This window comes from Euprymna scolopes, chromosome 19 (genome assembly GCF_053919585.1).
Source record: "Euprymna scolopes isolate OS-2025 chromosome 19, ASM5391958v1, whole genome shotgun sequence".
NCBI lineage: Eukaryota > Metazoa > Mollusca > Cephalopoda > Sepiida > Sepiolidae > Euprymna > Euprymna scolopes.
In genome coordinates, this window is record NC_136500.1 from 63,134,108 (window position 1) to 63,157,377 (window position 23,270).

Here is a 23,270-nt window from a genome sequence, read left to right on the forward strand (position 1 = left end):
TATTATCAATGAGGACACTATTAAATATGACAACCTATTATATTGCTATCCAATTTACACGCGTGTAAGGACTATTAGACTGATGGAGAATACACACACACACGCGCGCACGCGCATATATATATATAACTGTACAGATAGGCTAAAAAAACATTAGTACTGCCGGTTTCAAGCCTAACAGAAGAGGATCAGTTAATGGTCAATAATGTTAGACAATCGTCTATGGCTCACAATAGTCTAACACTATTAACCATTAACTATTACTCCTTATATTAGGCTTTAACCCGATGGTACTAATGCTTTTTACCTACTGTACAGTTTTTAATAAATAAATATTAAACTCTTATATTGAATTTTTTTCTTTATAATCGAGCACTTTGTCGGAATTCTTTCCCAAAAAACAATGAATATATATACATACATATATATATATATATATATATATATATATATATATAATTAATAATTATTATAGTATATGATTTTATATACACGCACACACATATATATATGTGTGTGTCTGTGTCTGTATGTATGTCTGTGTATATATATATATATTATATATATATATATGTGTGTGTGTGTGTGTGTGTATAAAGAAGAAGTGACTGGCTGTTTTAGTTCATTAAAAATTATGACTAATTGAAAAAAAGGGAAGTAATTTCTTGTAAAAAAATCTCAATCTCAGAAATAAAGGTCAGCATTTAATTTCTATTATTAAACAATATAGCCTTAGGAAAACAGGAATTTATTCACTTACATTTTATATAAGAATAAATAGACATATATATATATATATATATATATATATATATATATATATATATATATATATATATACAGGTGACCCCCAAACAAACAAAAGCTAAATGGAGGCCATCTAGAACGTATGCTGTAGAACGGAGAAAAAAGGCCAAAGACCCTAGTGTTTTGGTGCGAAGTTTTGAATATAATAAACTAGTTATGACCAAAGTTTCATTTCATTCGGACAAAACACTAAGAAACGGGGCCTAATTAGAGTTGGGGCTCGTTTTTTGGGTCACCCTGTATATATATATATATATATATATATATATATATATATATATGTGTGTGTGTGTGTGTGTGTGTGTGTGTGTGTGTGTCGATTTATTCTTATATATATTCTTATATGTATATATAGTTGATTAATTAAGTTCCGGTATTTAGTTAAGGTAACGAGGACCGATAATGTTTCAAATGTGCTCAATACGAGTATACAGTTTTTATATAAATAAATTTATATAAAGATAATAAGGAGTAGTTTAGTCACATGCTTATTTGAAGAACACCTTGGAAATTTTTGGCGGCGAAATTTATTAGAAATTATAGTTTTGAAGGCACGTGAAATACTGTTGAAACGTTGATCAATATTAACTCAAGTAACAGCTCAAAGCCGGGTAATCAAGACTAGCTGAATTCTTATCGTACTATTCAATAATAACAAGAGAAAACTATCGTACTATTCAATAATAACAAGAGAAAACTAGAAAGGTATACCATAACCTATTTTAATGACAAATTGCGGAGAGGAAAAATTATGTTCTCAACTTCTTTATTAACTCAGTATTTGTACGGTAATGGTAAACTTTAATGGAATATTCAAATATTTATGTATATTATATGTAGATATAAAGTGTAAACCCCAGGAACAAGACCTTTTGATTTCGGAGAATATCGACTAAAGGAAATGAATATATATATATATATATATATATATATATATATATATATATATATATATATGGCGGAGTGCTGCAGTGTGCGTGATTGTATTTTATATATATGAATTAGCATTCTTGTAAACTCTACGGATTAAGGATTTCCTAGCACACCAGTTTTGAAATATTCTGCCGAATAATAAAGACTATTTGAAGATTTCTACTTTACAACTCTGTTCTTAATATTATATATATATATATATATATATATATATATATATATATTTACAACTCTGTTCTTACTATATATATATATATATATATATATATATATATATATATATATATATTTACAAGTCTGTTCTTAATGGCGTAATCACGTTGACATATCGGTTCTCGTCAGATCACCGAAGTTAACCAACGTTGAGCCTTGCTAGTACCAGACGGGTGACCATTTGGGAATTCTGGGCACTGTATGTGCGTTCCGCTTATCTCAGCATTGTTTCCTCTCGTCCTGAACCTCCACTTTCCACTGCTATTCAACAATGTCGACTCAGGAGAGGTATGGTTGAGATTGCGAAACTCTTGCCACAATAATTTCACGCGCAGCCACTCTTACAGTGGATATCCATACTCTGTCAAGACTGAAAGAAGCCTAATGATAATATATATATATATATATATATATATATATATATATATATATATATATATATATATATATATATCATGTCAAAGTACTTAAGGAAATATATATATATATATATATATATATATATATATATATATATATAAGGATATAAATTCATACATATAAAAATGAAACTCTTGGTGTGTTCGTTTTCGATAAACTAAAAAAACTACTGGCCCGATTGCTTCGACATTTTTGTATAGTATTTTCAACGCACACATGGGTGTATTTTTATATCTCTTTTTAATCATACTATTATACTTAATTTTTATTTCATAATATTGGTTTTCTTTGTAACGATGTGGCCATTTTTTTATTTGGGGAAATATCACTATCGCCTTCACGTGACATCACTAAAAGGAACTGTTGGTCTTGCCACGGCTTCCTAATAAGCATTCTTTTATTATAGTAGGCCGTGGTCTCGATTCATGTAAACAGTATTTACAATTTTGAATGGGTAAAATTTAATCACGTGATTATTGAAAATATAATAATGTGATTAAAATTGTATTTAAATTAACAACATGTCGCTTTCTTGTCAAATAGTCATCGAAAATAGATATTAGCTGCAAATCGACCATTGTATATCATGTTTTTACTATTCAGGAAATTTAAGATTCAATGAGATTCTTGTTTCAATCACCTACATTATTTAGAGTGAAATGAATTTAGGAATTTATATCTAAACCCAAATATTATTTTAACTTAAAAAATAACACTAATGTGCTAAGTTGGGAAAAAACTTGCGGAGTATTTCCTGTTTTACTGTTGTTGTAAAAATGGAACGGAAATTTTAATTTCGTTCCGTTTTAAATTTGGTTCATTTTTTTCATTTTTACATTCAACTCATCGTTCACATTCGACATGTAAACTTTTATGGGTTTTCGGGTATGTTGACAAGGTTGGAGGTGTCTATTCTGAAAGCCGTTCTTAACATTGGTAGGTTTGGGGTTTCTATTCCGAAAGCCGTTTTTAACATGGGGCAGTTGCCGTGTTTATTTGTTGTAAACGTACCACAAAAAACCTATAAAAATCGAGATTTCCTATATAAACGGTGAGTTGGACTTATGCAAAAAAAAAATTCCAAAAAAGTTGTCTTTTTTCGTTTAACAATAAAATTATTTCGTTTTTGTTAATAAAATTTTACTTTTATAAATAAAATAAAATCTGTTTTTTTTTTTTTTATAAACGTACGATTGTTGAATATTTTCTTTCGATTACCTTCGTTTTGGATCGGATACAATTAAAAAAAAAGGATCAAAATAGAACCAAATTTAAATTTCCGTTTCATTTTTACAACAACCATAAAACAGTGCACACTCCACAAGTTTAAGCCTAAGGTATAAACGTCTAGCTCTACTTACGTTATATTAGAAACTGAGCGATCCCTAAAAAATTGGTAGCTGAGATTCAAATCAATAATAATCTGCTTCAAATATTGAAAATAAAACGAAACCTTTTTCCTGTTAATATCATCGTTTACATACTATAAAAAAAATAAAAACATATTTTCATAACTTTTCACGTGGGGGTTCATTTTTCAATTATAACGTTGTTAAACTGAACCCCCACGTGCTAAGTTATGAAGAATTTTTTTTTAATCTGTAACTTCAGTCTGTAATCGATAATATTAACAGGAAAAATGTAAAAAGAAAATAATGAAAATTGTAGAATTTAGAGGAGGCAATTTCGCCAACGCGCTCCCAAAACAAATAAACAAACAAACAAACAACAAAAAAAAACAAAAGAACCTCTCCCAAACATACTAACACTTATTTGATGTCGTGTTTCCCTTGAGTGTTTTAAATAAGGGAGACGATTGACTAGGACTTTGTATTAGAAACTGAGCACCACTTAAAAATCTTTAATTTTTTTTTTTTTACACAGTGATTACCACTTATCAAGGCCCGGAAGCCACTCAGGGATAAGGGTTATTGCAAGTACATTACGTTAGTGTGGAGATTTGATGAAATGTTTACTTAAGGGGGCGGTTCATTAGGAATTTGTTAACATTGGACTTGAAGACATCCAAGTTGTAGTCCGGTGGGAAGCAGGCAGACGGAACAAATATTATTATTGAACTCTTGGCATTTGTTAGTTTCCAATCACTGATAACCCACTCAAATACTTTTTAAAAAGACGAAATAAAAAGAATGGTATCCTTCAGAATTAAACCCAAATATCTGGGATCAATTATAGTTAGCGCTCGGCCGGCTATCACCGGATTAAGCTAAGCGTTCTTCAAATGTTGAAGCACTAAATCGACACTTTTTTTTGCATAGTTAATTAATGATAGGCTATTTTTATTTTTATTTTCTTAACATCTGTTGACCACAAATAATTTGTAAATTCTCTTGAAAAAAAACTTTTCTGTACTTTCATTTTTGTTTATAATAAAACATTCTGTTTTCAATGATAACGTTTACTGCTAATTTCCTAAAAAAGTGTAAGTTTTGCAGAAAAAAAAAATTTCGCCTAACAATTTATGGTAAAAATTCATCGTTTCTTTAAAAAATCAACGATTGTTGATAAAAAATTGCAAAAACAAATTAATAAAATAAATTAACACTACAAAACGCAACTTTTCTTGAAAAAAATGTATATATAAACTGCCACAATGGCTTTATTGCAGATTAGAAAAATATCAAGATTTCACTAAATATGTCACAAAAAATAAAAACTGTATAATCAAATAACTGCTTTAAGGTTACTTATTTCCTAAAATCTTATTCAAATTCATGCGATATTCACAAGGTTATGACATTTTATTCTTTATCAAGGAATTTCCATTGTCTATCACTTTATTGCAGGTCTCTTAAAATGTTGTATTAGGACAAAAGTACAATGTCTAATCATGAAAACTTTACTTTTTATTATATTTTTCTGTTACAGAATAATGAGGAAAAGTACACCCTAGGGGCTTAGCCTCAAATAAATGAATTATTTATCGCCATATCCACCATTTTTTTAAATAACTTTAAACAACCTTTGGTTATGGTAACATAAACTACTTTTCTCCACAGGGCATCCTTTGAAGTAAATTACTCTCCTCCCTCATAAGCACCTCTTTTCAGTATTGACCAGTATTGTTCAATGGGGTTAAGATCCGGAAAACACGGTGGCCAGTTCATGGGAGTTTCTCCAAAGAAGCCCATAGATTCAAGTAAGGCTGCAGTCGCCCTAGCAGAATGTGATGATGCATTGTCATGCATAAAAATCATCTGAAAACGAAGTGACAATGGTAGGTCATCTAGCTATGGTGACAAATGTTTATCCAAAATAGCCGTGTATGCATTGCTAGTAAGTTTTACACCCTCTAGAACTCGAAATGATACAATCAACTTATGCGTAATGATTCCCGCCCATAACATGATGCCTCCACCACCTTCTTGGCGATGAACTCTGTAAGGAGTTGGAGTTCCGTTCGAGTTCCAAACTTCAGCCTATCCATCCGAACCGTCAAGAGTAGCACGGATCTCATCTGCAAAAAGGACACGTTGGAAATCCATTTTCATGTAATTCTGTGCCCAATCCATTCGTGTTTCCTTATATTGTTTGGTCATGAGAGGTGTTCAAATAGTTTTGATGTTCGTTGCCATCTCATTCAACACATTACAGCGGGCCTGCCTGACTGGATCTTGAAACGATTCCAGCTCTTGCAAAAATGAAAGCACTGGTGCTGTTTGGGTTTCAGTTAACTTCCCTACTAAATCTCTGAATATCACGATGTGAAAAGTTTCTCCTGGTGCCCCGATCCTTTCTGGATTTGGTGTTTGGGTTGTTCTCGAATGAAGCCAAAGTTCTTGGATCCCTTTCCATCTCCATAAACAAATCTTTGATGAACAATACCTGTGCGAGTTCAGCAACAATCCTTTCCTTTTCTATAACCGTTAATCGCCCCTTTTTTGGCATTTTAAAAGACCTGCAATAAAGCGATGGACAGTATAAATTACTTGATAAAAAATAAAATGTCATAACTTCGTGAATATCGGATGGTTTTGAATAAAAATTTGGGGAATAACAAACCGTGATGCAGTCATTTAATGATACAATTTTTTTTGTGACGTATATTTAGTGAAATATTGATATTTTACTAATCTTCAAGAAAGCGATTGACACAGATTATATATATATATATTCTATAATATAAAGCTGAATGTCTGTGTGTGTATGTGTGTGTGTCTAGTCACGAATAGGCTCCTATATGGTTGCCTATTTTAAAATCTGATTACATATAATGATAGAAGATGTATCAAGACACAGGAATGGGTATGTTTGATCTGGCAGAACGGTGGTTCATTAAAATTGTCGGGTCTGCGTTCGCGCCTGGTCCACAAAGTATGGAAATAAAAAAAATGTAAATTAAAAAAAAACGTTTACAAGGCTTTTTGATATAGATGTACATAATAATAATTTGATAAGTATGTTTTAACTTAAATAGGGATGGTATGATAAAATTGTGGGGTCTGCGTTCGCGCCTGACGTCCATCGAATGGAAATAGGCACAAGCTTTAATAAAGACTTTTCATATCTATCTGCGCAAGTATACTTTGATAATTATGTTTCAGTTTGAAGAAATATGGTATAATAAAATTATGGGGTGTTCGTTCGCGCCTGATCTCCATAGAATGGAAATATGTCACAAAGTTTAACAAGGTTTTTTAATATAGATCCACAGAATATTGTGATAAGTGTTTCAGTGTGAACAGGTATGGTATAATAAATTATGAGGTTTATCTATTTTATTTTTACTTTCATCATATTTTGCTTTGGTTTTGATACCCTTAAATTCAAAGCTGTCTCTTTACAACCCTTCCTTTTCATAACTTATCATACTTTCATAAATCAGAGTCCATTTTCTGTAGGCTGTTTTTAGTATATATATGTGTGTGTGTGTGTGTGTGTGTGTGTGTGTGTGTGTCATACACACATGACTGTTTAGCACTATAAAATCAGTTAATAGAAGAAAAATAATCAAAAGAGTCAGCCATTACTTATTCTTGCTCTGCTATGTATTGAGCTTTCCTGCTCCCACAACAAATACCCGTCAAGCTACAACCAATATTAATAATTTTCCTCATTCTCTATGTTTACTTAAATCTCACCACAAACTCCATGAACAAAGTTTCTTTTCTAGAAATGCCGCTGGCTTACTTTCCAACTACTTACAACATGGTCGGATTCAAGTCCAATGTAAATAAATTCTTGTTGAGCCGCCCCAATTACATCATCAAATTCTACTCAATTCCAACCACTAACGATGACTACGCTGTTGTCTCAGTGACCAGCCCTCACTTATTAATCCTTGTCCTTGAGATGCTTTCGGACCTTGATAATGCTGTAAAAAAAAGATTTCCTACTGGAATGAAACTATATTTTACGGGCCCAACTCACCGTATAAAATGTAAATAGAGAGAGAGAGAGAGAGAGAGAGAGCGAGGGAGCGAGAGAGAGTAAGAGAGAGAGAGAGACAGACAGACAGAGAGCGAGGGAGAGTGAGAGAGAGAGAGAGAAAGAGAGAGAGAGTGAGAGAGACGAAAAAAGGAATAGCCAAGTTATATGTCCATCAATTTTATGTCTTTATTGTAAGACTTCTTCTGGATAATATACATGCGTGTTTATGTATATGTGTATGTGTATATGAAGAATAAGAGAGGGAGAGAGAGAAAGAGAGAAAGAGAGAGAAAGAGAGAGAGAGAAAGAGAGAGAAAGAGAGAGATAGAGAGAGAAAGAAAGATAAACTGTGTCACAGCTCTTCAATATGATATCACAAGAAAATACGATATATTTTTACGACAGTACCCAGCATAGTATAAACACCTTCAACCTCCCGTGTTAAGAACGGCTTTCGGATTTAAGATCCATTATCAGCACACGCTACGAGGTATGTGAAATTTATATTATGTTAAGCATTTTCAGCGGCCGAGAATGCTCTATTCTGTTTATGGTGAACTATTCGTTATTGCAATGTGTGCATGTTTGCGAGCGCATGTGCTTGCGTGTAAATGTGTGTGTGTGTGTGGCGGCCAAGGACGTGTGTGTATGTGTGCGTGTGTGTTTGTGTGTGTACGTGTGTATGTGCGTATTTTTTCTTTCTTTCTTGACAAAAAAAAAAGAAGATTCTCATCAACGTTTTAGGAATCTAGAAAAATAATTTATGTCCGAAAAGTTAATCTAGTCTAAAAATCAAAATTAAAATTTGCAACGATTCTGTCGCTAGAGGTTTGGAAATAAACCTTAAATGGGCAGCGGAATTTTAGAAATAAATAAATCAAAGACCACCTCGAGAAAATATATACATATTTATATATATATATATATATATATATATATATATATATATATATATATATATATATATATATATACCTAAATCTCACCACAATATACTCTCTCTCTCTATCTCTCTCTCTTTCTCTCCCCCTCTCTCTCTCTCTCTCTCTCTCTCTCTCTCTCTCTCTCTCTCTATATATATATATATATATATATATATATATATATATATATATATATATATATAAAACGTTCCGTTTTCCCATGGCAGGCGGACACGAAACCATATTGACAAGTCTAAGTCGTTGGCGGCGGCGAAGTCGTATTTTTTTCCTTCTTTTTTACTCTCTTTCTCTCTCTCTCTCTCTCTCTTTCTGTCGTCCTTTCTCTCTCTCTCTCTCTTTCTCTTTCTCTTTCTCTCTCTCTCTCTCTCTCTCTCTCTCTCTCTCTCTCTCTTTCTTTTCGTCCGATTTTGTGAATGTGAGATTTTGCCGTCGACGGACGTTGGAAAGTTGTGTTTATCAAGCGGGCCGGTTCCATAGGTTGCTAGTCGGCCAGCCCTCCGCTAAACAAAGATATCAGCAATATACGAGCCAGTCAGCGCAAACACAGAGAGAGAGAGAGAGAGAGAGAGAGAGAGAGAGAGAGAGAGAGGGAGAGAGAGAGAGAGAGAGAGAGAGAGAGAGAGAATTTTAGCTGGTTTCTGAAGTCGCCAGTTTTACGTATTCATTACGGATTTTACTAGCGAACAACAGGTTGTTGCAAGTTCTTTTCTCAAACAGATTTTTGGCGTGCATAAAAAAGCTATAACAACCAAAAATAACAACAAAAAAAAACACCAATCGTTGTAGTACACACACAAAAACAAACAAACAAACAAAAGAAAATAACTTCCATCAAAGTAAAAAAAAAAAAAAGTGAAAAAACTGGAGTCCTTTTTTTAAATATTCGATATTATTTCCAATGAAGGTAAATACTATATTTTTCTCTTTCTTTTTTCTTCTTTTAAATTTAATAATACTGTTTGTGTAATTAAGAAACTGCCCGTTAGTTTTGTTTTCTTTCTTTCTATGAACGAAGCAGTCACAGCCTGTGAAATTTCTATATTCTCTCCTTATGCAAAAAAGTGCGTGCAACTACTGCTTGTCTCGGCGTCGCCAGCGCACTATGCAGGCCAAACGTCGGTTCTTTAACTCAATTTAAATACCCAACTTCCTGTTTGAAAATGCTGTCTTTCTTAAATATACAAACAGCAAATGCCAGTAAAATCTATATACATGTACCCCCTTATCAAGCGTTAAAATCAAAAAGATTTGTTTAAAAGTACAGCCCTTTTAAAACGCTATTAAAACTATAACGCGCTACGTTAAGTAAACACCTTCTGTCGCATTTCTATCGCCGCCTTATGCATCGATGTGTCAATTTCGCAAAGAAGGGATCAAGCTGTAAATATTATAGAAAACGTTCAATGTGTTATATTATCAATTAAACATTATTAGTTTAATAATCAAAAGTATAAAAACATAATTCGGGACATATTCTTTTCAAATATCCGCGCGCAATATTCGTGTCACATTTTTTGCATTACTCTTTTCCAGCACCAAGTCATTATTTCTTTTTAACGTTTCGAACGTTCGGTGCTTTAAAAGAGTTTTTTTTTAATCTATCACTCTCCTTTCTCACCACGAGAATTATGTGGTAAAATTTTTTAAAAAATAAATAAAACAGGTGAAAGAAAATAAGACTCGCCAGATTTTTTTTTTTTTGCGTTATCGCAACAACCATTGTCCATTAAGTTCTCACTTGCAACGACTTTTGGAATTTAGTTAGGGATAAACCTCCTCAATATAGCAGTACACGCCGAACCCTTTTCGGTAGAGATACACATGGTGCGCTTCCTCGTTGGTCTTCCCATCCTCCTAGACTCTTCTTGACCATTTTGTGCAGTACCAAAAAATATTGTTACTACTAGTCCCTTTCGTTTTGTTTATTATTATTATTATTATTATTATTATTATTATTATTATTATTATTATTATTGTTGTTGTTGTTGTTGTTGTTGTTGTTTCTTGTTTACTCACTGGCGATAACATTTGATGTTTTTTTCTGATTTCTGAATGACAACAAATCTCTCTCATTTAAACTCCATTTACTGCGATTTCTATAGGCACGTAGTTTGAGTTCTCGCACCAGCTGTTTACCATTGATCGAGCTCAGGCAAAAACATGTGGTATTCTATTATTATTATTATTATTATTATTATGTTATTATTACTAGTAGTAGTAGTAGTAGTAGTAGTAGTAGTAGTAGTAGTAGTAAGGCCCTAAGAGTTTTTATACGAATTGCTCCCTCATAAAAACGTCCAAGTGACAACAATTCTCACCAGATTTCCAGCCTTCCCTTTTCTTCTTCTTCTAATTATTATTATTATTATTATTATTATTATTATTATTATTATTATTTATTTATTTATTTATTTTTACCGATGTGGAGCTTCAACACACGTTGTCATCAATGATTGCTAATTAGAAAGAAAAAAAAAAAGAAAAACATGGTGTGGCCTGGGATCCAAATGACAAGCCTCTTAAGATTTTCAACACTCTCAATATCTTTTCGACAATCGTTGCAAATCATTTTACGTTATCGCAACAGCCTTTTTTCTTTTTATTTGTGGGACAGTTGGAGCTGGCACCAACTGTTGGACTTCTTTCTGATTTGTATGGCAATAATGATCCAGTCCTTTCCAAAAGGTTTGTCTAATTTATTTGATCCGTCATGATCAATTTATGTGGTACACGCCGAGACTGTTGTCAATATATATATGCGTATGTGTTTAAAGAAGAAGAAGAATAATATTATTATTATTATTATTATTATTATTATTATTATTATTATTATTATTATTATTATTATTATTATTAGCAGCAGCAGCAGCAGCAGCAATGATATCTTAGTCTGGTACAATTATTGGAACGATTAATCGGAATCAGAAATCGGAAAAAATCGGAACTTTTGGGGTATCAGAATTGATATCGGATTCGGAAAAAAAAGTGTACCTCTTTTCCGATTAAAAAAAAAAGAAACTCATTTAACTATGATTTTATTTTATTTATTTTTTTTTTTTTTCAAAACTTGAATTTCGATTGCTGGTTCTAATGATTCAAATGATATTCATTGATTTTAAACTACCAGTAAAACTAAACTATATAGACCCCCTCTCCCCACACACACAAACATATTTTTGTTGTTCATGAAAATATATTCACATATTATATGCGTTTTTACAGTAATCTGAAAAACATATTGCTAGACATACAAATATTTCAAAATAACCGGAGTTGGGAATTTAGAACAAAATCGTTAACTGTATTGAAATCAGAGAAAATATTAGAATCGTCCCAACACACACATATATATGTGTATGTGTGTGTGTGTGTGTGTGTGTGTATTCGCCATCAGTCTAATATCCCTTACACGCGTGTAAATTGGATAGCAATATAATAGGTTGTCATATTTAATAGTGTCCTCATTGATAATACAGAAATAAAGAATTTTATGTTACTTATTCAAGAATAATTTTTTTAGCATAAATATCATTTTTTATTTGTGTGTGTGTGTGCTTCAATACAGTTTATTTTGTATATTGATAGAATTTGCCAGGTAAACCCCCTTTTTTCTATTTATTAAAAAAAGAAGTATATACAACTTTGTTATATATGGGTGGCGGAATTGAATTCATCTGCAAAAGATCTAACTAATTTGTATATTCTTTTAAACATACATTTTAATTAATTTCTTATTAGTTTTTTTTCAGTTTTCTTGTGGGATGATCATCTTTAGTTTAGTATTACGTGTAATTATTATTAATGCAGATTCTACATGATTTATACTTGCGTAATATTTACGTAAAAAGGTTATAGTAAACACAAACTTCTTTCTATATATATTTATGTATGCGTATATATATTTGTTTAAACGATTTTACCTACCAACCCCCTCTGACAGTTTTTGGTCTACAGACATCAATTTTATATACAGGGTATTCGAACCCATGCAAAACTTTATATTTGTGTTTTAGCTGGGGAAAATCAGTGAAAGTCGGACGAGGTCATTACGAATATGCATGCGTAACGTAATAGTTATTGGTTCATGTTTAAAGTTCTAGCCTTGCAGCAAACACGTCTTAATAGCTCAGGCATTAACGTCAAAGGAAAAAGTAAATCGTAAGCTAAACGTTTTGGTTTCGATTCTCGTTGGTGGCGCATTAATCATTTGAATTTTTTTTTGTTAAATCACTGCCATATATTGAGTCCATTATAATATAATAATACATAAGAAATCTGCTTTATCTAAATATTATATGTAAGCGTACTTTACATCTGGGCAATGCCAAGCGGTGTGCTATTGTACATATATGTATATATGTATATATATATATATATATATATATATATATATATATATATATATATATAGTCTGTTTATTATATAAATATTATTGGTTACAAAAGTGCATATGTGTTCAATAAGGTAACCAATAATGTTTCTATGATAAACAGACTATATATATATATATATATATATATATATATATATATATATATATATATATATATATATATATATATATAACTTATTGGAATATTTAGGTGCATTGGAGTTTGTCAAATGTATGCCTATTTTCCAATCCCATTAATTGTTTTTTTAATCCAATTTTGTTTAAAACAAATGTCTCACTGCTGATATTAATGATAAGATGATGAATGTTTATTGATTTTAAACCACGAGTAAAAGTAAAATCTACCTCATCAAGTGGTTTTCTTCGCTTGAAAAAATATCTGCACATTTAATGTGTGTGTATGTTTTTAACGGTAATCGGAGAAAAATAACAACTTTACAGTTAAACATTTAGAGCTTTATAAAAGAATCGGAATCTGTAATTGTATCGAGATCTGAAAATTAGTAAAGACTCGTTAATTATATTAGAATTGGTAAAATATTCGAATCGTCTATTCATTAATATATATATATATATATATATATATATATATATATATATATAGAGAGAGAGAGAGATGTATATATACACATATATGCACATATATACATACATGTATATATACATATATATGCACATATATATACATACATGTATATACATATATATATACATATATATATGTATACATATATATGTATACATATATATGCATGTATATATGTATACATATATATACATATATATATGTATACATATTTTTATATACATATATAATGTGTGTACATATATATATATATATATACATATATATATATATATATATATATATATGGTTTTGTATGATAAACAGACATATATATATATATATATATATATATATATATATATATATATATATATACATATTAGAAAGGGTTCCCGGCGTTGCCCGGGTATTTTGAGGTGTATGCTGAAAAAAACGGTCAATTTTTTTAACTTTGACCCCTATTATGACCCCTTAAAATTTATTGTTTTGAGCTCAAATTAAGTTATTAAGTTAAATCCATGTCCAAGAAACCTATATCTAAAATTTCAAGTGTTTAGACTCCAAATTGTCGGAGGAGTTTGGTAGAGTTCTCAAAGGTAAAATCGTTGAAGTATGACCCTTTAACACCTGAATTCCTGGCCGGAAACTGATCACATCGATTTTCCCAAATCAGTACCCTTTATATCAAATTTCGATTCTGTAGACTGAAAATTAACAGAGTTATTGCGAAGGAAAATGTACACAAATACAAAGACGCACAGACAGACAGACAGAAACACAGACATGTACACGTGTATAGATATACTAGCATGAGTGCCGAGGTTGCCCGGGTATTTGGAAATATATGTTAAGCAAAAAAAAAAAAAAGTGGTCAATATTTTAACATTGACCCCTATCATGACCCGTTAAAATTTATTGTTTTGGTCTCAAATAAAGTTATCAAGTTAGATCCATGTCCAATGAACTTATATCTAAAATTTCAAGTGTTTAAACCTAAAATTGTCGGAGGAGTTTGGTAGAGTTCTTAAACGTCAAATCGTTGAACTGTGACGCCTTTCCTCGCCAAATTTCTGGCCGCAAACCAATCACATCGATTATTCCAAATCTCAGTACCCTGTATATCAAATTTCGAGTCTGTAGACTTAAAATTGACAGAGTTATTGCGTAGGAAAATGTACACACACAGACAAACAGATACACAGACAGACATACACTTTCACATTTATAGATATATAGATAGATATATATGTATACATATATACATACATACATATATGTATATATATACACATATATACATATATATACACATATACATATACATAAATATATGTACACATATATATATATATACATAATATATATGGAGAGAGAGATAGAGAGGCGTCTAACTATGGGTCCTGATTTCGATCCAACTAGATTCAGTCACTCTGATGTGTTGTAGACAACGAGACACGTGTCAGTGGATAATTATATTTTAATCAATATATATATATATATAAAGATGATTAATGTTTTGATGTAAAATATTTATGGGTTTTGTGGATTTAAAACACATTCCAATTCCTTTTCCTGCAAACCAATGCAAACATCATTACCTTCAAATGAATGCACATATGTGCGATTGGAAATTCGTACAGAAGAAAGATACAAAGAAAATTTACAAAGATAAGGACTTTGGATAAGCGTGTCTGTGTGTGTGTGTGTGTGTGCGTGTGCGCACTCGCGTGCAGTACTAGTAAGAAAGAACATGTCTTTTTTTTTTTTTACATTGAAAAAACTTTTGCTCCCAGGTCTCTTGACAACATTGTTTTTTAACAATCATTTTCATCGATGATCGGGTTCCGGAGTCGTCACTTCTGCTGATTCGAATTATTATTATTATATTATTTGGATAATTCGGACGACTCTTCTCTTCTGGAATCTTATTGTTATAACGTTTCATTCGATGTAACCTCGGAAATTCTTCAGGTGTCGGACTCGTCGCGCAATGGTGCTTAGTTAATCAGTTTTAAATGTCAGACATTTGGAGGTTGAAGGCTCAATCCTCAGTACGGACGATACAAAGAACACTATTACAAATTACGTAAGACTTTGGTGTTTGTGCAGTTTACGAGCTGTACATTTTTAGATTGGATTCTAAATTACATTTTGTTTTTACTTTATCTTTGGTTTATTAAATTGTTAGGTCAAAATTACAGAATAGCAAACAAAGCCCCCCCCCTCTGCAAAAGTTTAGAATGAGTTTCTAAATAATAATCTTCTTTCTGCACAGTCTGGAAATTGCAAAAGTATCAAGATTTCGTAGTGGCTAAGGGAACGAGAGCAAGCTACCTATCTATCTAATTCATTAAATAAAGGGTTCGGTTCGAAATTCTGTGCAGATACCTGAGTTCGACATGAAGATTTCTGAGGTCGACAAGACGCACCTAAAGAAGACCAGGGATACTTCGACTGAAACGTTGTGAGAATAATATCCCAGATGAAACAATAGTCCGAATAATCGAAATAATCCAAATTATCGATCCTCATCTCAAAAATTCTAATATTATTATGATGTTGCTTTCATAAACAATGAATGAAATCGACTGATAATATTTATTGCAACGAAGGTGCTACCTAATGTCCTCAACGTTGCAGCATACACACTCTCTTCGCGCGTGTGTATGGGATTGATGGTTATCATTATCATATTTTATATACTAATGGTTCATCGCTTATCAAGGCCAGTAGATCACTTGAGGGTAAGGTTTAATGAGAGATTGTCAGTTGGCGATGAACAATACCCTGAGAAAATTGCTGAATTGGTTAGAATTTGATTATTTAAGTTAACGATAATTTGCTAACACTGGACTTGAAAACGACCATGCTGTACTCGGCTGGGAAAGCAGCCTCGCAGTATCGCATTCTCCAGACAGAAAACTCTTTGACAAGAAATTCTGTTTAGTTTAAACAAGGTTTACAGGTGAAGAAATGAAAAATCTTCGCGGTGGTTGACATTAGGATGAGTCTTTGCTGTGATTTTTTTTACATGAATAGCCTATGTTTGGAGCTCGGTCGCGCACCTACCATGAAAATAACAATAGAACAAAGGCTAGTAACGTATATTCTGTAAAAATAATGCTGAAGGCAACAAGAGAAATCATCCCAACCAAGTTTCATAGTCGATTCTGTACAGGCAGAGGAGAGTGTTTTTTTTTAGCAAATGTTATAACAATAGTCTTTCGCTTGTCACCAGTGATCGTTCGCAAATTTATGGTTGTCCCTGAAATCTGAGTGACAATAAGTCTCCCCCGATTTTTATCCAATGCCTCTTCCCAGAAAAAAGCATCAGATATTAGACATTCGTGTAATGACCTGGTTCCCTTGATTGTGGTGTAGTGCTGGTCTGTACAGTTCTAGGAGATCCACCTTGCCTTATCTCTTTGAGAAAAAGTTGGTTTATTGCTAATCGCCTGAGGTGGTCTAATCGGGAATGCCCCGATTTCCAATACTCTTTGCTTCTTCCTATCATTCTAGCAACGCACACGAACTGTTTAACTTGATTTCTCTCTGATAGCAGTCGCCAGTTTCCCTTAGAATTTACGTGTCAATCAACCTCCCCAAGATGTAAGTACTCTCCCTAGTTTTTGCATTTCAAAGTTCGATGGTGTAATCCTTGCTCAAGATTTCCATCCTCCACAACGACTTTCTGTGGTACCAACTTATGTTGCTCAAGTTATAAGATATTTCTTTTATAGATTTGACCATCGTCTCTTCAGTGTATCTTCCTATACTACATTTCTATGTCCACAATATCATTTTAGTGCAAATAAATAATTCTCTTCATTTTTCTTGCACTTTGGTATTTCCCTCCGCCCGATGGTCTGTGTGCTTAAAGATCAAGCGTCAAATACGCCCTAAGATATAATGTTGCTGTCATATCTGGAGAACTGCTTCTCAGATTACAATTTCCTATATTGTCAGAGTACAAAATCAACTTCGAAATCTAGTGGTTGGTGTCTTCTTCCCTTTCTTACATATCCTTTCTCACATAAGAGAGGCTCAATGCTATTTCTCTGTTCTACCGTAAAATTCATGGCAGATGCTCCACTGAGTTTGAATCTATGGTTCTCAGCAATGCATTCACAACAAAATATCGTCTCGCTATAACAACTGTAAATAAGTTTTCTTTTATCCTGTGTACCTAAAATAAACAGAACTTTTATGAGAAAAATTACCCATCTACGGAACACGATACCACGGTACTGCTTCTCAGTTAACTGCAATATGGCTGATTTCAAATCTAATGTTAACAAATTCTTGTTGAGCTATTCTCTTAAATAATCAAATTGTACATATACACAATCGTACCAATCATTCCCGTTTGTCTCACCCTCAATCTGACCAACTCGTTAACCATTATCCTAGGTTTAATAAGCGATTTCGTGTTAGTACATAAAATATTCTGTGTTTGGTTCAATATTTTCGAGTATGATTTACATTTTTTTCCGGAACTGTTTTCAGTGCTCCTAAAATTATTGGTATTACGGCTGAGTTAATATTTCATAAACACCTAAGATTTTAAAATGCCTCATATTTACTATTACTTATCTGCGTCCATCTGTTTCACCTTCTAATTAGTAGGCATAACATAATCTATCTGGTCGGTTTTATAACTATTTATTCACTATTATCAACCATGGTCTTCTGCTTGTGCGATGATAAAACTTCTCAAATGCATTTGTGATGTTAGGCTGTATAAGGGTGTTAACTTTGGTCCAAATTGGACTGTTTTTTCTTTAATCAGAATTTTTCGATTATCGATTTTCAATACTTATCTTATGCATTCCAATACATAACTACTCACAGAGAAATAAAGTAAATTTGTCTGAAATTTTTAAAAAAATTGACCCATTAGTTTCGGAATCCATAGGGAACACACTCACACGCACATACAAAGTGTCTTTTATAAATAGGTAGAAATAAAGTTTAATGTCTTATACTATCGGCAAAATTTCACAAAAATCCAAACTATCTCGGTTCTTACGAAAGCTTTAGCCCTCTTTTACTCACTTAAAAAACAAAAAAAACTAAATCAAACTAATCAAGTTCACATTTGGACGGTGTCTGCCTCGCAGAAACTTGTGTTTCAAAACTCATGATCGGTTAATTAGTTTAAGCATATAAACTAGTGTCGGGACGAGGAATTGGAATTGGAATAAGGAATCGAAAAAATCTTAACTTTTTGGAGAATCGGAATCGTTATTAGAATTGGAAAATATCTTGCTTATTTTCCGATGCTATAAACGATTCTTTTGACTGTTTTTATTTGTTTATCTTTGTTAAACTGTTTCAATAGCTCACATTAATGATGAAATAATAAATATTAATTGATTTTAACGCACCAGTAAAACTAAAATCTGTAGCTTATCCCCATAAGTGCATTTGTATGTTTGGGAAATTATATGTAAATATTTCATTTTGAAAAAAAAAAAAAAAAAACTCTATATGTAAATATTGAAAAGAAACGAAATTAAAAATTTAAAACAGAATCGGAATCAGGAAAAACATTGGAATCGCACCATCAGTAATATAAACACACCTTACACAAGTGTTATTACAATTTTAATATTACGGACAGTCCTCTTTATTTTATCAAAAATAATTTCCATGGCGAAAAAAAACTTACAACTTCCTCAAACATCTGGATATCGGATACGCTTACGAGTATTTTTCATTGCGACTTTATCATAGGCTGTCAACAAGGCAGAGTGTAAACAAAGAAAAATATAATTTACCACTGGAATCAAACATAATAGTTTATATGGAGCTTACATGCATTAAGTATATTTTCATACATTTACTAAGCTCCACTCACGTATTGAGCACTGTTGAAGCAAATACTGAATATATATATATATATATATATATATATATAAAACCAAATGCTTATATACAAAAATGCAAGTTTATTTTGGTGTCTTTAAATCCTCCACCCCACCCCCATTATTTTGCTGATAAGGAGACTTTGTTTAAATATAAACAAATCTTTCCATGAACTTATTCTTCAAGATATATTTTAATAAAACATCGTTTCGGAAACGATCGTACAAACTATTGATTTTGTTTGGTTTTTCCTTTTGAAACTGATTTTCAATTAAAAAATTATTAATCATTTTTCTCAATATTAAAATAGCTCTAGGATATCTATACCTATCGAGCTTATTATATATCTACATTAAAACCAGCACTGTTTTTTTCTTTTAATATTATTAGCACATTTACTAATACGTTAAAGTAAATATATATATATATATATATATATATATATATATATATATATATATATTCAGTATTTGCTTCAACAGTGCTCAATACGTGAGGGAAGCTTAGTAAATGTATGAAAATATACTTAATGCATGTAATGTAATATATATATATATATATATATATATATATATATATATATATATATATATATGAGCAAACAGTTAATAAAATATGTTAAAAAACACTTTGAAATGAGTTAAAAACATATTTAATCTGAAAAGAAAATACTAGATAAATGGATAGTCCTTAATCCGCGGAGTTTCGAAGAAATACTCTCCTTCTCGTCAGAGGGTAGGAATTAGCAAAATGCGGGATCGGATTTTGCATGCAGAAGTATTTGATGAAACAACAAGTAAGTCAAAGATCTTACTTGAAAACAAAATAAGTTAAGCAGAGGGAATATGGTAAAGAATATTATAAGCTCTATTACCTATTTGGTTTTATCGAGCTTTTATATCTAGCTGAGATAATTTTATAAATATTAATTCTTTAATATTTATAATTTACTTTAATTTTACCATCTTGGATCATTTTGGTAAATTCAATTGTAATTTTCATTTTTATATATATATATATATATATATATATATATATATATATATAATTATATTATTTCGTGATAATGTAATTTTAGTGGGAGAGCCGTAAAAAGTGTACAATAATTTAGGCAAATAATAATAAAAAAGAAACTAATCTTTTTTTCAGTAAAACAGACACAAACATAAGCTGACTAGAGTCCGACATAGGAGATCAACTGTATATCTCTTTTGATTGCATTTGAAACGTACGGTACTGACTTTCTCTTGGTTTCCTGTAATGCGTATATAATAAAAAAAATGTTATTATTTTATTATATTATTATATGCATATGTATGTATGTGTCACAATTGTTATTATCAATCATCTCCCCGTGTAGGTCGATGAGTTTCAATTCTAGTTGTAAATAGTGCCTTTTACAAGAGAGCAAGTGATAGTACATCGTGTCAATACTTCTGCAGTTTTATCACTGCACCAGCTGTTTACGTAACTTTTTGCTAGCAACAACTCAATTCATCGTCATTTTATCCGACGTTCTAACATTAATTGGCAAAAGTATTTATCTCGTTCCATTTCTTCCAGAGTTTTTTTTTTCATCAATTTTTCTTTGAAAGAATAGTTTCTTGGCACAAATCGACTAATCTAGACACACTCATTTTGCATGATGGTTAGAATTCTCGGTAATGAGCAAGAAGACCGGTGGAGTGGGGGTAAGGGGTTGGATCCTCGGTCCAGTCATACTAAAGACTTGAAAATGTTCATATTATTTGGATTCTTCGAACTACTGGTCTCATCTTGAGTGGTATTTTCACAACGTTTCGGTCGATGTAACTTCTGACCTTCTTCTGGTGTATTTTGTCGAACTTGAGAATGTTTCTATCAAACTCGGTATAGTGCACGGAATATTGAATGGAATGCTTTATTTAATCTACAGTGGGTAGTCTGATCTTATTCTATCAACCATCATTGGGTAGAAGTGTTAAGTAATTCCCAATAATATTTTGAGTTTCGCCAGCAATGAACATTGAATCTTTAACCTCCAGAAGAGTGTCACTTTACAACTGAATTTTACCTCCTACTTTATCCTTATACCACGGGTCCGTCCGAAATTCCGTCCAGATTCCCAAGTTCGACATAACTATTCCAGAGTTCGATAGAAAGATTTCTCAGTTCCACAAGATAGAAATCACACTAAAGATGATAACAGTAGTTTGACGACCCAAATCTTAGGAATAATCAGTACTCCTCTCAAAAGTTCAGAAATGTCACTTCAAAAATGCTATTTGATACTCCTTTTTAAGCACTTCTAATTATAAGGTGAGAATCAAGGTTAAGTCGAGTTATCCTGGGAAAGGCGAGTCACCCTCACTTGCGCCACAGTGTAGTTAAAAACGAAAAGTGAGCCTTTAGGTTGCCTCCAACTACGGTAAATTATATTACTTTTACTTTTGCTCATGATTTAATCTTCTGGTTTATATTGGCTGATTCGTTTAAATGTCAAAGTTAGCCAAGTTTTGAAGGTACTTTTTTTCTGGATTTTTCTGTGTTCTAAATAGTGTGGAGTCCTTTTATTTGCCATCACTTTTAGATTCGCTCTCATCTGGAGTGGCAATACTTGTCAGAATCAGACTTGGATATTAAATAGAATTTAGCACTGTCCTGGCAAATTTTGTTCAGAGAAATCGCCCCGGACAAGATATGAAGCTACTTGATATAAGAATCTAATATTACTATTTAAAAAACTAACCAACTAAACGTGTTATGTGGATAGATTTCAACCTAAAAAACAAAAATAACTCCGTATCGAACGGATACCATAATATTTATTTCGCTCCACCTTGTAATATGAAAATCACAGCCAAGTCGGCCTAGTCGTTTCTTAGAAAACTGCTAGAGAAAATGGCATATTGTGGCAACCAATCTTTATTAATCCTTGATAATCCTTAACTGTGTATTGAACGATTGCCATTAGGATTACTTCGCTACACCTTTTCATGACAAATGTCCAGATGAGGAGAATTTCAGTCAGATCGATGCAGCACTTCCCAAGAAAAGTGAAACAGGCGACAGATTAAAGGAACTATAATTTAATATAATAAATGTTGAGTCGCATAACGATGAAAAATGTGTTGTAGTTAATATATTTGGGAACATCAAATGGGTGAGGGAACTTGCTGTTGTATTGCTATGACGTATAGTAAAAAAAATAAACAAACGGGAAGATTTTAGTTTTTTCTGTTTTTTTTTTTTTACACAGGTATCACCACATTATCGAGGCCACTCGAGGATAAGGGTTAAAGAGTGTACAATAGAAATTGGACAATCGTTAGTAATGGAAATTCCGCAAATTTGTTAACTTATATGGAACGGCTGATCAAGAACTTGTTTACGTTAGACTTGAAGACAACCATATTGTAGTCAGCCGGAAAGCAGGAAAACGGAAGACAATTCCACAGGCGTGCAGTTTTAAGAAAGAAACTTTGTTCATGGAATCTACGCTTAGTTTTAGGCACAGATAAAAAAGTGGGGGTAATTATTGATAGTGTTTTCAGCTAGACAAGTGTTTCTTGTGAAAGTTTGGCGAGGGGGGACCATAGATTGAAGCTCAGTCGAACACTTTCCATACTGTTTCTTTTTATTAGTTTTATTTTTGTATATTCATTTATTTTTCAAAATAATCACAGTACAAATCAGTGAACCTTAACTTACTGTTTCATATAACCGGGATGGTAGAACCAGTTTGATTTTAAT

The 23,270-nt window shown here is 31.9% G+C and overlaps 1 long non-coding RNA gene across 1 annotated transcript in view; it reads left to right on the forward strand.

Annotated features, from left to right (window-relative positions):
* Positions 1-9,101: 9,101 nt before the first annotated feature.
* The window catches only part of LOC145303660 (uncharacterized), a 454,290-nt gene continuing 440,121 nt past the window's right edge, over positions 9,102-23,270 (forward strand). Inside the window, exon 1 of the long non-coding RNA XR_013873757.1 lies at positions 9,102-9,612. This is a non-coding gene — a long non-coding RNA (uncharacterized LOC145303660). The remainder of the gene's footprint in view (positions 9,613-23,270) is intronic.